A 12203-nucleotide genomic window follows, 5' to 3' on the forward strand; every position below is an offset into this window, starting at 1 on the left:
CTGTGATTGATCGGAAGGCCGACCTGGAGATCACATACCCCAGTTTCATTTATGTGTGTTTCAGAGACAAACTGTGCTCATGACTCCCCCATAGGAGGAGCAGTGATGCTGCTCCTGTTGGTATTTTCACACTGGTTCCTCCTGGTGCCCAAATACGACCAGAGCGTGAGCACGTCCTGTGCAGTAATGCCCACTCAAGCACCCAGTGGAGTTGCTCCAGTAGACTTGCTTCAAGGTCACCATCCTGTCTGATAATCTCTTGCTCCACCAGAAGAACATGGGTGATCTGCCTCCACTGGAACATCAGCCCCACAGCAACAGGGACATTTAGCTGTGTCGCTTGCCTCTATATCCTCCCGTGCCTAGTAGAGTGCTTTTTGCACATAGTAAGTGCTCAATAAATACTCGTGGGATGAAGGAATGAGTCTATGGAAAATTTTCCAAAATACACACCGATGTGTAATAAATTATATCTGTCCAAGGTGTTTTTCTCCCTAGTTTGTACAGTATTTTTTTTAAAGCAGCAAATTCTAAAAAGTTGGAGGAGAGCAGTTTTACAAGTGGAAATCTTTTTTGCTGTATTGACAAGAAGAATGTTAAAATAGTTTATGTTCTATTGAATCATACGCTTGAAGGATTATCAGTATGTGTAAACATTCTAAGCAGTGAATCCTCAACCTTTTGCATCAGTATGCCTGAGGGATGAGAATTTACTCCCAAATTCCCATCTGAATTTGATCCCATCAGTAATGGGTTCACTACAGCAGTCATTCTCAAATTGGTAAGGGGTTGAAGATTTTTATCTATTTTGTTGAGATTTAATTCACATACCATAAAATTTGCCCTTTTAAAGGATAAGCCATGTCAGTGGTTTTCAGTATATTCACAAGGGTGTGCAACCATCACAACTGTCTAATTCTAGAACATTTTCATCACCCCTAAGAGAAGCCCTATACCCATTAACAGTCACCGCTCACCCTGCCAGCTTGGAAACCACAAATCCACTCTCTGTCTCTGTGGATTTACCCATTCTGGACATTTCATATAAATAGAACTGTTCAGTGTGTAGCCTTTTGTGTCTGCCTTCTTTCACTTAATATAACATTTGCAAGTTCTTCCATATTGTAGCATGAATCAGTACTTATCCTTTCTGGCTGAATAATAATTCCATTGTGTGGATAAATATACCACATCTTGTTCATCCAGTAATGGACATGTGGGTTGCTTCTACCTTTTGTACAAGTTTCTGTGTGAATGTATCTTTCAGTTCTCTTGGGTGTGTCCCTGGGAGTGGAATTGCTGGGTCATATGGCAACTCTAGAACTTGTTGAAAGACTGCCAAGCTATTATCCATAGCAGTGGATAGCCCACCAGCAGTGTACAAGAGTTCCAATTTCTCTTCTTCCTAACACATTATTATTATTTAACTTTTTAAAAAATTCTAGCCATTTCTAGTGGGTACAAAATGTCACCTTATTATTTGCATTTTGACTTGGTTTTAATTTGCATTTCCCTAGTGACTACTGATGTTGGGCAGCTTTTCATGTGCTTGTTGGCCACTGGAATGTCTTTAGAGAAAGATCTGCTTGACTCCTTTGCCTGTTTTTTCAGTTGGATTGTCTTTTTGTGGTTAACTTATAAGAGTTCTTTATGTATTCCAGATTACTAGACTCTTATCTATGATTTGCAAATATTTTATCCTATTCTTTAAGTTGTTCACTTTCTCAGTGGTAACTTTCAAAATACAGGTGTTTCATTTTGATGGAGTCCAGTTTGTCTGGCTTTTTCTTTGGTTTGTGTTTTAGGTATCATGTGTGTAAAATCATTGCCTGATTCAAGATGACAGGAAATTTAACAAGTTTTTAACAAAATTTAACATAAGTTTTATAGGTTAGTTCTTATATTTAGGTCTTTGACTCATTTTGAGTTAAAATTTGTATATGGTGTGAGGTAGGGGACCAACTTTATTCTTTTGCATGTGGCTATCCATTTGTCCCAGTACCATTTGTTGGAAAAAATTATTCTTTCCCCCATGGAGGTCTTGGTACCCTTGTCAAAAATCAGTTAAGCATAATATATGAGTTTATGTCTGGGCTCTCAATTCTATTCCATTGGTGTCCATTTCTGTCCTTGTGTCAGTATCACATGATATTGATTGCTGTTGCTTTGTACTAAGTTTTTAAAATTGGGAAGTGTGAGTCCTCCAACTTTGTTATTTTTCAAGAGTGTTTTGGCTATCCAAGGCCCCTTGCATTTCCATATGAATTTTAGGATCAGTTTCTCAATCTCTGCAAAAATGCCAGCTGGGATTTTGATCAGGATTATGCTGAATCTGCAGATCGTTTTAGGTAGTAGTGTCATAACAGTATTAAGTCTTTCAATCCATGAACAGAGGATGCCTTTTTATTTATTTAATTTCTGTAGAAATATGATGGATTTTTTATTCTTGCAACCTTGCTGAGCTCATTTACTAGCTCTAATAGCCTTTTAGTGGATGCCTTTGAATTTTCTATATAAGAGGTCATATCATCTGCAAATAGAGATAATTTAATGTTCTTTCTGATCTGAATGCGTTTTACTTCATTTTCTTGCTTAATTGTCCCTGGCTAGACCCTCCATTAGTGGAATGTTGAATAGAAGTGGTGCAAGCAGCATCCATGTGTTGTTCCTTATCTTGGGGGGAAAGCTTTCAGACTATCACCATTGAGTATGATGTTAGCTATGGGATTGTCATAGATGCCCTTTATCAGATTGAAAAAGTTCCTCTCTGTTTCTAACTTGTTGAGTGTTTTTATCATGAGTCTTGGATTTTGTCAAATGCTTTTTCTGTGCCTATTGTGATTATTTTATAGGTTTTGTCCTTTTTTGCATTAATGTATTACATTGATCAATTTTCATGTGTTGTGCCAACCTTGCATTATCCCCAGGCAAGTGGTCACAGTGGGATTATGTTTTTATATGTTGCAGAATTTAGTTTGGTAGTATTTGCTGAGAGTTTATGCATCTGTATTCATACGAGGTGTGGGTCCATAATTTTGTGATTTCTTTTTCTGGCTTTAGTATCTGTACTGCTGGCCTCATATAATGATTATTAAGTGTTTCCTCCTCTGCTGTTTTTTGAAAGAGTTTGAGAAGGATTGGTGTTAATTCTCATTTGTTTGGTAAAACTCACCAGTGAAGCCATCTGGCTCTGAACTTTTCCTTGTGGGAAGTTTTTTGATTACTGGCTCACTGTCTTTAGTTTTTACGGGTCTTTTCTATTTCTAGTTAAGTCAGTTCCTATAGTTTGCATCTCTGTAGGTAATTGTCCATTTCATCAAGTTTATTCATTGGCACATGATTGTCTATAAGGTTCCCTTGTAATCCTTTTTTATTCCTGCAGTGTAGGTAGTAATGTCCCCTCTTTCATCCCTGATTTTAGTAACTTGAGTCTTCTTTCTTTTTTGCTTGGTCAATTCAGCTAAAGGTTTGCAAATTTTGACCTTGTCAAAGAACTAACTTTTGGTTTCATTAATTTGCCAATTTTTCTATTTTGCATTTAATTAATTTTTACTCAGATCTTTGTTACTTTCTTCTGCTGCTTGGTTTGGGCCTAGTTTTTTCTTTCTCTTTTTTTCTCTCTTAAAGTGGAAAAACTTCAGCTCTTTCTTCTTTTTAATATAATTATTTACAGCTGTAAGTTTTCATTTAAGCACAGTTTTGCTCATCAATAGGGTTTTGGTATGTTGTGGGTTTTATATCAGTTATCCCAATTTTTTTTTCTAGTTTCCCTGTGATTTCTCTTTTGACCCATTTGTTGTTTAGGGGAGTATGTTGCTTAAATGCCACATCTTTGTGAATTGCCCAAATTTCCTTCTCTTACAGATTTCTAATTTCATCACATTGTGGTTGGAAATATACTTTGTATGATTTCAATCATTTTAAATATATTGAGGCTTGTTTTATTACCTAACATATGGTCTGTCTTGGAGAATGTTCCATGTTCACTTGAGAGAAATACATATTCTGCTATAGGGTGGAGTGCTCTGTAGATGTCTGTTAGCTCTAGTTGTTTAATAGTGTTGTTCAATTTTCTTGTTCCTCTTTTATCTTCGATCTAGCTGTTCTGTTATTGAAAGTGGAGTACTGAAGATTCCAATGATTATTGTTGAATCTATTATTGTTTCTCCCTTCAGTTATGTCAGTTTTTGCTTTATGTATTCTGGGGCCCTGTTGTTAGGTGCATGAGTAAGTTAAAGGATTTTCAGAAGCCGCAGAGGTTATTTAGTACATCTTTATCCCTTGCGATTCACTGGTTCAGTGGCTCTCCTGGTATTTCCAGCCGACTCTGTATGCTAGAGAATTCACCTGAGTGTTTAACCTTATTCTCTAGAGCAGGCTGTGTTGAGGTTGGCTTCTTCCTCAATACCTACAAAATATTTTTTTCTTCTAGCAGTATTTTCATAAATTAGTAAGATAGTTCCTCCCCACCTTACTTTATTCCAGTAAAAATTAACCTAGTTTGTTCCCTTTGCTCTCCTTTCCATTTGTGGTGAGTTGTGATTTTCCTTCATAAGCAGGAGATGTAAGAGTGTTTAATGACAATGCTACTGTCTCTATTAATGTGCTTTTGCCTTTTCACATTGTTTCAAGCCCTAGCAGAGAGTAAGACTTTTTTAAAATAGTAGGTGCTTTCCAGGGCCAAATACAGAATTTTTATAAGAGCTAAGAAATGAAATGAGTGAATTAACAGGATGGAGCTTTCCATCAGTCTTAGGAAAGATTTGTCACCTGCCATTGAAATTTGAACCTACCGTTTTATGGCTTTGAAGTTTAACTGGCATCATTAAGTTTTTATGTTTCAATTAGTCTTGGTCTCTGTTAACTCTGAAGGTGGTATGTTGTATATGTGTGCATGTGTTTGCACGTGTTATCCTTTACATGGGCTTTGGTTCCTTAGAATCAGAGTTCAAATTATCATCCAAAGGCAGTTGCTTATTTCTTCACAGTCACAGCGCTACCAACAGTGAAGTCAGCTTTATGAATAGAAGAAATATATAAAGTTGAGTCATTTCTTGTTTACTACTTTAAAAATTAGAAGATGACCAGAAATTAGTCTGGAACAGATTGATATTTCACTTTGAAGCCCTTACTGGAAAACTTTATAATCCTAAAGAATTAGGTGGTTTTTGCTTTTTGTTTTCTGCACATACCAAAAGTAAAAAGTGTTTCTCAAGAGTTTTATTTCAAGGAAGACTCAGTGTTTACAACAGACAAAAGGTGGGTAAGAATACAGTCTACAGTCCAAAGAGCCTCCACAGGAAAGCAGTTCCCTGATCATCTACCTGATGGCTTCAGACATTTATAGCCGCTGAAGCCCCATGGGATTAAATCTAATTTCTCTTCAGCCAGCTGGGTTGTAACTGTAGACTTTTTTTTTTAACTGTAGACTTTTTAAATAGTTGAGAAAAGATCCTGATGGTTCTTTGACTTTTTATCTACAAAAATATTCGGTTATGTTAAATTCCTTATCAGGACAGTTTAAGAATAGAACCTAATGGCAACAAATAGAACAAAGAATCCAGTCGAGATAGAAACTGCCATTCCAGAACTCTGCTGTGAAGCTGGGCAGGAAAAAACTAGCAGCCCCAGATCTCCCAGGATGTGGCAGGCACCATGCTGAGTGGTTTACATACATGATAATCTTTATCTTGGCAACATCCCAATCAGAGAAGGGATAGTTCTTTCTTCTTTTGCAAATGAAGAAACTTAGAGAATATCCAGAAACTTGGCCGGAGATTGCTCACCTATTAAGTGGCAAAGTCAGAAACCGAAGCAGCCCAGGGATAACGTTCCTGACCACCAGCCACACTCCAGCCCTGAGACCATTGGGCCAGCATTTGGAAAGTGTGCATGGTTCTCACTCTTATGGAATTCTAAGGTTCAGGGAAGAAACAGGACCATGAACAGAGGGAACTATTTGAGGGCTGAGCTAGTGCATGCATGCACGTACTCTTTCTGTGTACATGTGTGTATATACACACACTTTTTAAAGTTAATGATTAATCACAATAATAGCTAACATCTAGTGCTTACTATATGGTAGGCACTCACTCTTTTAAGCATTTCACACATTAACTCATTTAATCCTTGCAACAACCCTTTTGTTAACCCCCATGTTACAGACAAGGAAACAGGTTTAGAGAAATCCAGTAACTTACCACGGCTGTGTTCTTAAACCCCATTCTGTTTTGCACCTCAGAGAAGCTCATCAAGTGGCAGGGCAGATCACGGGGCATCCTGACCACGGGCCCTGTGTGCACAATGCTCGGTGGTAGGAAAGGCTGAGAAGTATGATGCCTGGGGTCAAGGACACAAGCAGGTGAGAGGTGTCCTGGGCTGTTGCAGACCGTGGCTTTTCCAGTGGGGAGCCTTAAGGAGGCTCATGCATTTTTGGAAAGTGTGAAATAGTTGCAGACTGGAACCTAAAATTAAATAAATGGAGTCACTAAAGAAAGTAGGTAGAGGTGCCGGCTTAGAACAGCACGGCTCAGAAGCTGCTTTAGCACACAAGCCAGCAAGCAAGAAATAGGCTGAAAACAGTAGGGCCTATGATGAGAAGATTCTAGAAACACATGGGTAAGGAGACATCTAGGGAGAATTCACCCAGCACAGGAGAGCATCCGTACAGGAGAGCTGCACCAGTGCACCTGCAGACAGCTCAGAGAGGGGAAGCAGTGTCTTTTCTGAGGAGTGGAAAAGGCAGGTAGAGGTCACAAGAGCGAGGGTGGCTGCCAAACCCGAGCACAGGCTGAGAAGGAGGGGTAAAAGCACACTTCAGTGATGAAAAGATGCCCAGGATGGGTGTGTAAAATTGGTGGCAAGAGCCTGGCCAGTCTCTGAGGGGGCTCCAGGAAACTGAAGAGAAATCTAGTAAGTCTGCAAAACATACCCAGTTCCCTTACTCTTGTTTCCTTTACCTTCAAGGTTTTCATACAAGTTCCTTTTGAGGAAAATACACGTTGGTCTTGCTGACCGAAGGGAAAGGGGTTCTCTCACCCCGAGTCTCTGCCCTCTGCCTCAAGATGGCGCCCTTCCCTGCGGAGGCCACCCCTAAGCTCAGGGTGCAGAGGCAGAAGTGGGGCGCTCAGCCGGAGGTGGCCCTGACGTGACCTCTCCTTCCAAGAGGCTTCTTTACTCATGATCCCCACACCCCGCCACCACACACCACACACCACACATGGCTGAAACAAGACCAGCCTAAACAGATGGACGGTGAAGGGTCTTTCAGAATTCAAAGGCACAATTTACTTTTTTTCAGACCCAGAAAGGCCGAATTTCTAGCACCTAGCTTCTGGTGACTTGTGTAACCTAACTACAGTAGAGGAGAGCTGCATCTTAGGGGTTGGGGAGGTTTATAGAGGCGAAAACGAAAGCGTAATCCCAATGGCATTTGAAACATCACTCAGATCCCGGTGCAGTGCCAACAAGTGGGACCCGAGACTGCAAATAGCTACGAAACATCAGAGTCCTGTCTCCACAGGGCAGGCGCTCCTGCTGCCGAGCAACAGGCAGAGTCACCTACACTCTTCAAACATCATTTACTGCTAGGCAGGTATAAATGCCCCCTTGGAACTCAGGCTCCCACATGGAACTGGGCTCCGGAGTGGAGTCCTCCTTAGCTGGGAGTCAGCACAAACAGCCAGGGACAGGTGAGGAGGTTCACAGCCACAGCACAGAGAATTTAGCTTCCCATGGAGGCCTGGCCCTGCTAAGCCTGGGGCAAGACACTGAATTTCCATTACCTCTCTGCATACCTCACCTACTCTGCCAGCTCGATGAATGGACACACAAAGCAGGCAACCCCTGGGTATTGAGGTTGACGTGATCTGCACCACGTTCAAATGTGCGGTCCAGCAGCTGGGCTATGAGCCTGGACCAGCCCCCTTCCTGGTTGGGTCAGTCACATAGCCTCCTCCAGCCTCAACGTCTTGCCCCTGAGTTTAAGTCACAGTAGCAGCCATACAGAGCCGGGAGAGTGAGGACGGGGCTTGTGCAAGTGCCTGGCACATAGTATTCCCCAGTAGTATCTGTTGCTTCCTTTCTTACATGAAAAGCACTGATCCCTAAAAAGTACCTCGGGGTGTTGGTGATGGGAAAGCCTTGCACAGGCGTCCTCCAGCCCAGGGAAGGCCCCGCCCTGCTGAGGTTTTGCAACTGGTCTTCTGTTCGATGTTCGGTCCACTGGGCACCACTGCCTTTCCCTCCTGTTCAGCCAGCACGCACTCATCTTCCTGGAGGCTACAGAGGTCCCAGGCCCAGGTGAGAACTCTAGCAGCCTTTTGAAAAGACTCTTGGAAAGGCTGTCTTGCCTCAAGCACCAATTCCTGATTTATAAGAAGAAAGCTTTATGTGAAAATTCTAGTCATTTATCACTTTCAATAGGCTGCAGCCACCAGTAAGCCTAAGGCATAGCGATAAAACAAAGCTGTACCGCATAGGAGCAAATATATCTGCCTGATCTGGAGATAGGGCCTGCAGCAGGGGACTAGAAATAAGGAGAAAATAGAACACGAGGGCTCTGGGAAGGGGGATAGGAGACCCCCTCCTGCCCTCTGGAGCCTCACTCCAAGGGAATTCTTGATGCCTCAGGATAAAGAAGACTTGAGCATGGTCTAATTTCTATAAGAAGGCACAAGGTACAGTTTTGTAGATTATACTGTAACATTAATTATAGGAACACAGGGAGGATTCTGCAGTGAGAGCAATCCTTATAATTTGCCGGGTCCTTCAGTTATCAAGCTGGTCTGTTGGTAATAGCATTCAAGTTGACTTGTCTGTCTTCACTGGTGTAATAATCTTTTTGGAATTTCTGGAAAAGAAAGAGAAGCAGTAGCAACATTGTGATTTTTTTTTTAATCAAAGTGATTTTTTTTTTTTGTAAAGTCCTTGGAAAGTTTTTAAATTTTAATTGAATTTTGATTGCCTTAGAAAAAGTATACCTTCTCATTTGTTGTAGCCATTTCTTATACGGAATAAAAAGCTTAAATTGGTCAGGTTCCTGGGTGGCTTAGTTGGTTAAGTGTCCAACTTCAGCTCAGGTCATGATCTCACAGCTTGTGAGTTCAAGTCCTGCATCGGGCTCTGTGCTGACAGCTCAGAGCCTGGAGCCTGCTTTGGATTCTGTGACTCCTTCTCTCTCTGCTTCTCTCTCTATCTCTCTTTCTCTCTTTCTGTCTCTCTCTCTCTCTCCTCCCTCCCTCCCTCCCTCCCTCCCTCCCTCTCTCCCAAAAAATAAATAAACGTTAAAGAAAAAAAAACTTCAATCGGTCAATAGTATTGCATCTAAGGAATTTGAATTGTACTAATTAATTAAATATATTGACTAAATGTAATTATATTGTTTTTTTTGTGGTTTTTTTTTGCAGTTTGATCATAACTACCATCTAAAGTATTTTTGTGTTAAGAGTATAAAACCGTGGGGCACCTGGGTGGCTCAGTCAGTTAAGCATCTGACTTTTGATTTTGACTCAGGTCAAGATCTCATGGTTCATGGGATTGAGGCCCGCATCAGGCTCTGCGCTGAGCATCAAGCCTGCTTGGGATTTTATCTCCCTCTGTCTCTGCTTCCTCGTACTCTTTCTCTCTCTCTCTCTCTCTGTCTCAACACACATAAATAAACATTTAAGAGTACAAAACTGAAAGATGCCTTTGCTTTGGATTCTGCTTTACCTGGATTCCAGCTCTAGCTTTATGATTTTGAGGTAGTTATTTCACCTCTGAGCATCCATTTTCCTCTCTCTGAAATAAGAATAACACATCTGTCTTGCAGTATTGTTGTGAAATTATACATAAATTTAAAATTTCCCCCTTCAACCCTTTTTCTTGTACTTAAAAATCATCTTAAATTATTTTCCTGAATAAAATGCAAATGGTAAAAAAAAAAAAAAAGTCAAAATAGTACAAAAGGGTATAAGGTGAAGGTACATCTCCCTCCCACTCTGATGCAGTCCTCAGTGTTCTCCCAGCAATCTCTGTTGCCTAAGTTTTACGTGTGCACTTGCAGAGAGATTTTGTGCATATATAAGCATATTTTTTCATACATACCTTTATAATTGTTAGCTTAATCTACATATTGTCCTTCCCCGACAAAATCTCTTCTGCGCATAGTTTTAGAACAAGTTATGAATTGGTCACTGATCTATTAAATTTCGTTAAGCCCAAAGGTTAAAAAAAAAAAAGACATTTTTCAGCCTTTCTGCCAAACAAAAGAATCCCTACCTTATAGCTACAGAAGAGGGCCACAGATGACAGTGGGAATACGGTTATCCATAGCAACAAATTAGCATCAGGTATTTTTTTTTTAATTTTTTAATGTTTATTTTAGAGAGAGACAGAGTGCAAGCAGGGGAGGGGCAGAGAGAGAGGGAGACACAGAATCTGAAGTAGGATCCAGGCTCCAAGCTGTCAGCACAGAACCTAACGTAGGGTTTGAACTCACAAACCATGAGATCATGACCTGAGCCAAAGTCGGATGCTTAACAGACTGAGCCACCCAGGTGCCCCTAGCATCAGGTAATTTAAGAATGAATGTAACATCATTGAAGAAAACTTTATACCATTTAAGTCCAGAAGTCTCCAGACCTCACACTGTTGCAAGATGCTCTAACATTTACATTTGTAAGCAATTAGGACTTGTGCTTTTGTGAATGCTTTCTGTCTTCAGCTTAACCTTGCAAGGTTCTCCTAAATGGCTCTACTCTACAGTTTTCTGTTCCCTTTTTGCAACTACATCAACAACTCCCTTAAGTTTGCCTAAAATTTCTTCTCACAAAAGCTTGCAGTTTCAAAGCAGAGACAGGCTTCTTTGCTAGAACGGAATCAGAAAACAAGTACTTAACACAGTTTGAGACCAAGAATACAGGAAGCAATAGGTTTGCCAAAAAAGAACACATAGACTATAATTTTCTTCTTGCCCAGTATTTGGAGATTATTCCATATCAGTGCCTGTGGATCTGTCTGCCTCATTCTCTTTAATATTGACAGATGCTTTGTATATTGAATCAATTCTCGATTGATGAATATTTCAGTTGTTTTAAGTCTTTATAATCTTTACAAAGGCTATATAACAACTAAAATCAATGATACACAGAAATAGCAATTGGTGGTTAATTTCTAGCTTCTTTTCTGTTTCCTTTTTTTCTTTAAGTTTATATACCACTTTTAGTAATCTCTGCACTCAGCATGGGGCTCAACCTCATGACCTCCAGATCAAGAATCATGCTTTTCCGGCTGAGCCAGCCAGGCACCCCTCTTGTCTGTTTCTTAGTGCAAAATCCCTCTTTATGTCATGCTAGGGGAGTTCCAAGTTAAAACTATCTGGACACAAATTAGTGATGTGATCGGGATAGTGTGCATCCTAATCAATTCAATTCTGTAGAGTATTTGCTGGCATAATGTGAAAAGACAGAGATAAAATCCATCTGAATTGTACCCATAAGTTTATGGTCTAATTGGGGAAGAAAGATATAAGACAGCAAATAGAAAAACACCATAATAATTAAAGTACTTACATTTTTCAGGGAATTACAAAGTCTCTTTTCTTTTTTAATGGCATTAATCAATTTCAGGATTCTGAAGAAAACTTCTGAAAGATTGTAAGCCACATGAATGGGGGCTCTAAGTCATCAATAATAAGTTGATCACATTTCCGCTTCTGCTAATGTCATACTAGCTTGTACTTCCAACATCATACCAAGCACAACAGAGAATCTGGAAAAAGCATCTTTTTAATGTTCTATTTTAAGGCATTGAAGAGCTATCAGTGTGGTGAGAACTTGAGGAGCCAAGAACACAGAGGAAAGGGAAGTATGGCAATATGAACCCAATGTTCAACACTGCTTTTCTTTTTGAAGCATTTTCCAGTTGGTAAACAATGGCTGAGAAGTGACCAGAATGTGGGGGTGAATGACTGAGGAGAGCTCAGGCAGTCTTACTGGACTTGTGAGACAGTAACTTGGAGTTCAGAGCACACCAAGAACAAGGAGCCCTGATAAGCACCCTAGGCTTTCCACTGGGATCCCCAAAGGGCTATACCCTTGAACTAGATACAGGTTGAACCAGAATTTGACTAACCCTCTCAAAGACTGAAGCCTAACTTTGAATCTGCTTAATTTCTAATTGGATGGAAGGATATGCCCATAGCCTAAGTGATATGTCCCTTC

The 12203-nt window shown here is 40.4% G+C and overlaps 1 protein-coding gene across 1 annotated transcript in view; it reads left to right on the top strand.

Annotated features, from left to right (window-relative positions):
• The window catches only part of RNF130 (ring finger protein 130), a 140186-nt gene that overhangs the window by 108165 nt on the left and 19818 nt on the right, over positions 1-12203 (top strand). The window lies entirely within an intron of this gene.

The sequence above is a fragment of the Panthera tigris genome, chromosome A1 (assembly GCF_018350195.1).
Source record: "Panthera tigris isolate Pti1 chromosome A1, P.tigris_Pti1_mat1.1, whole genome shotgun sequence".
NCBI classification, from domain to species: Eukaryota; Metazoa; Chordata; class Mammalia; order Carnivora; family Felidae; genus Panthera; species Panthera tigris.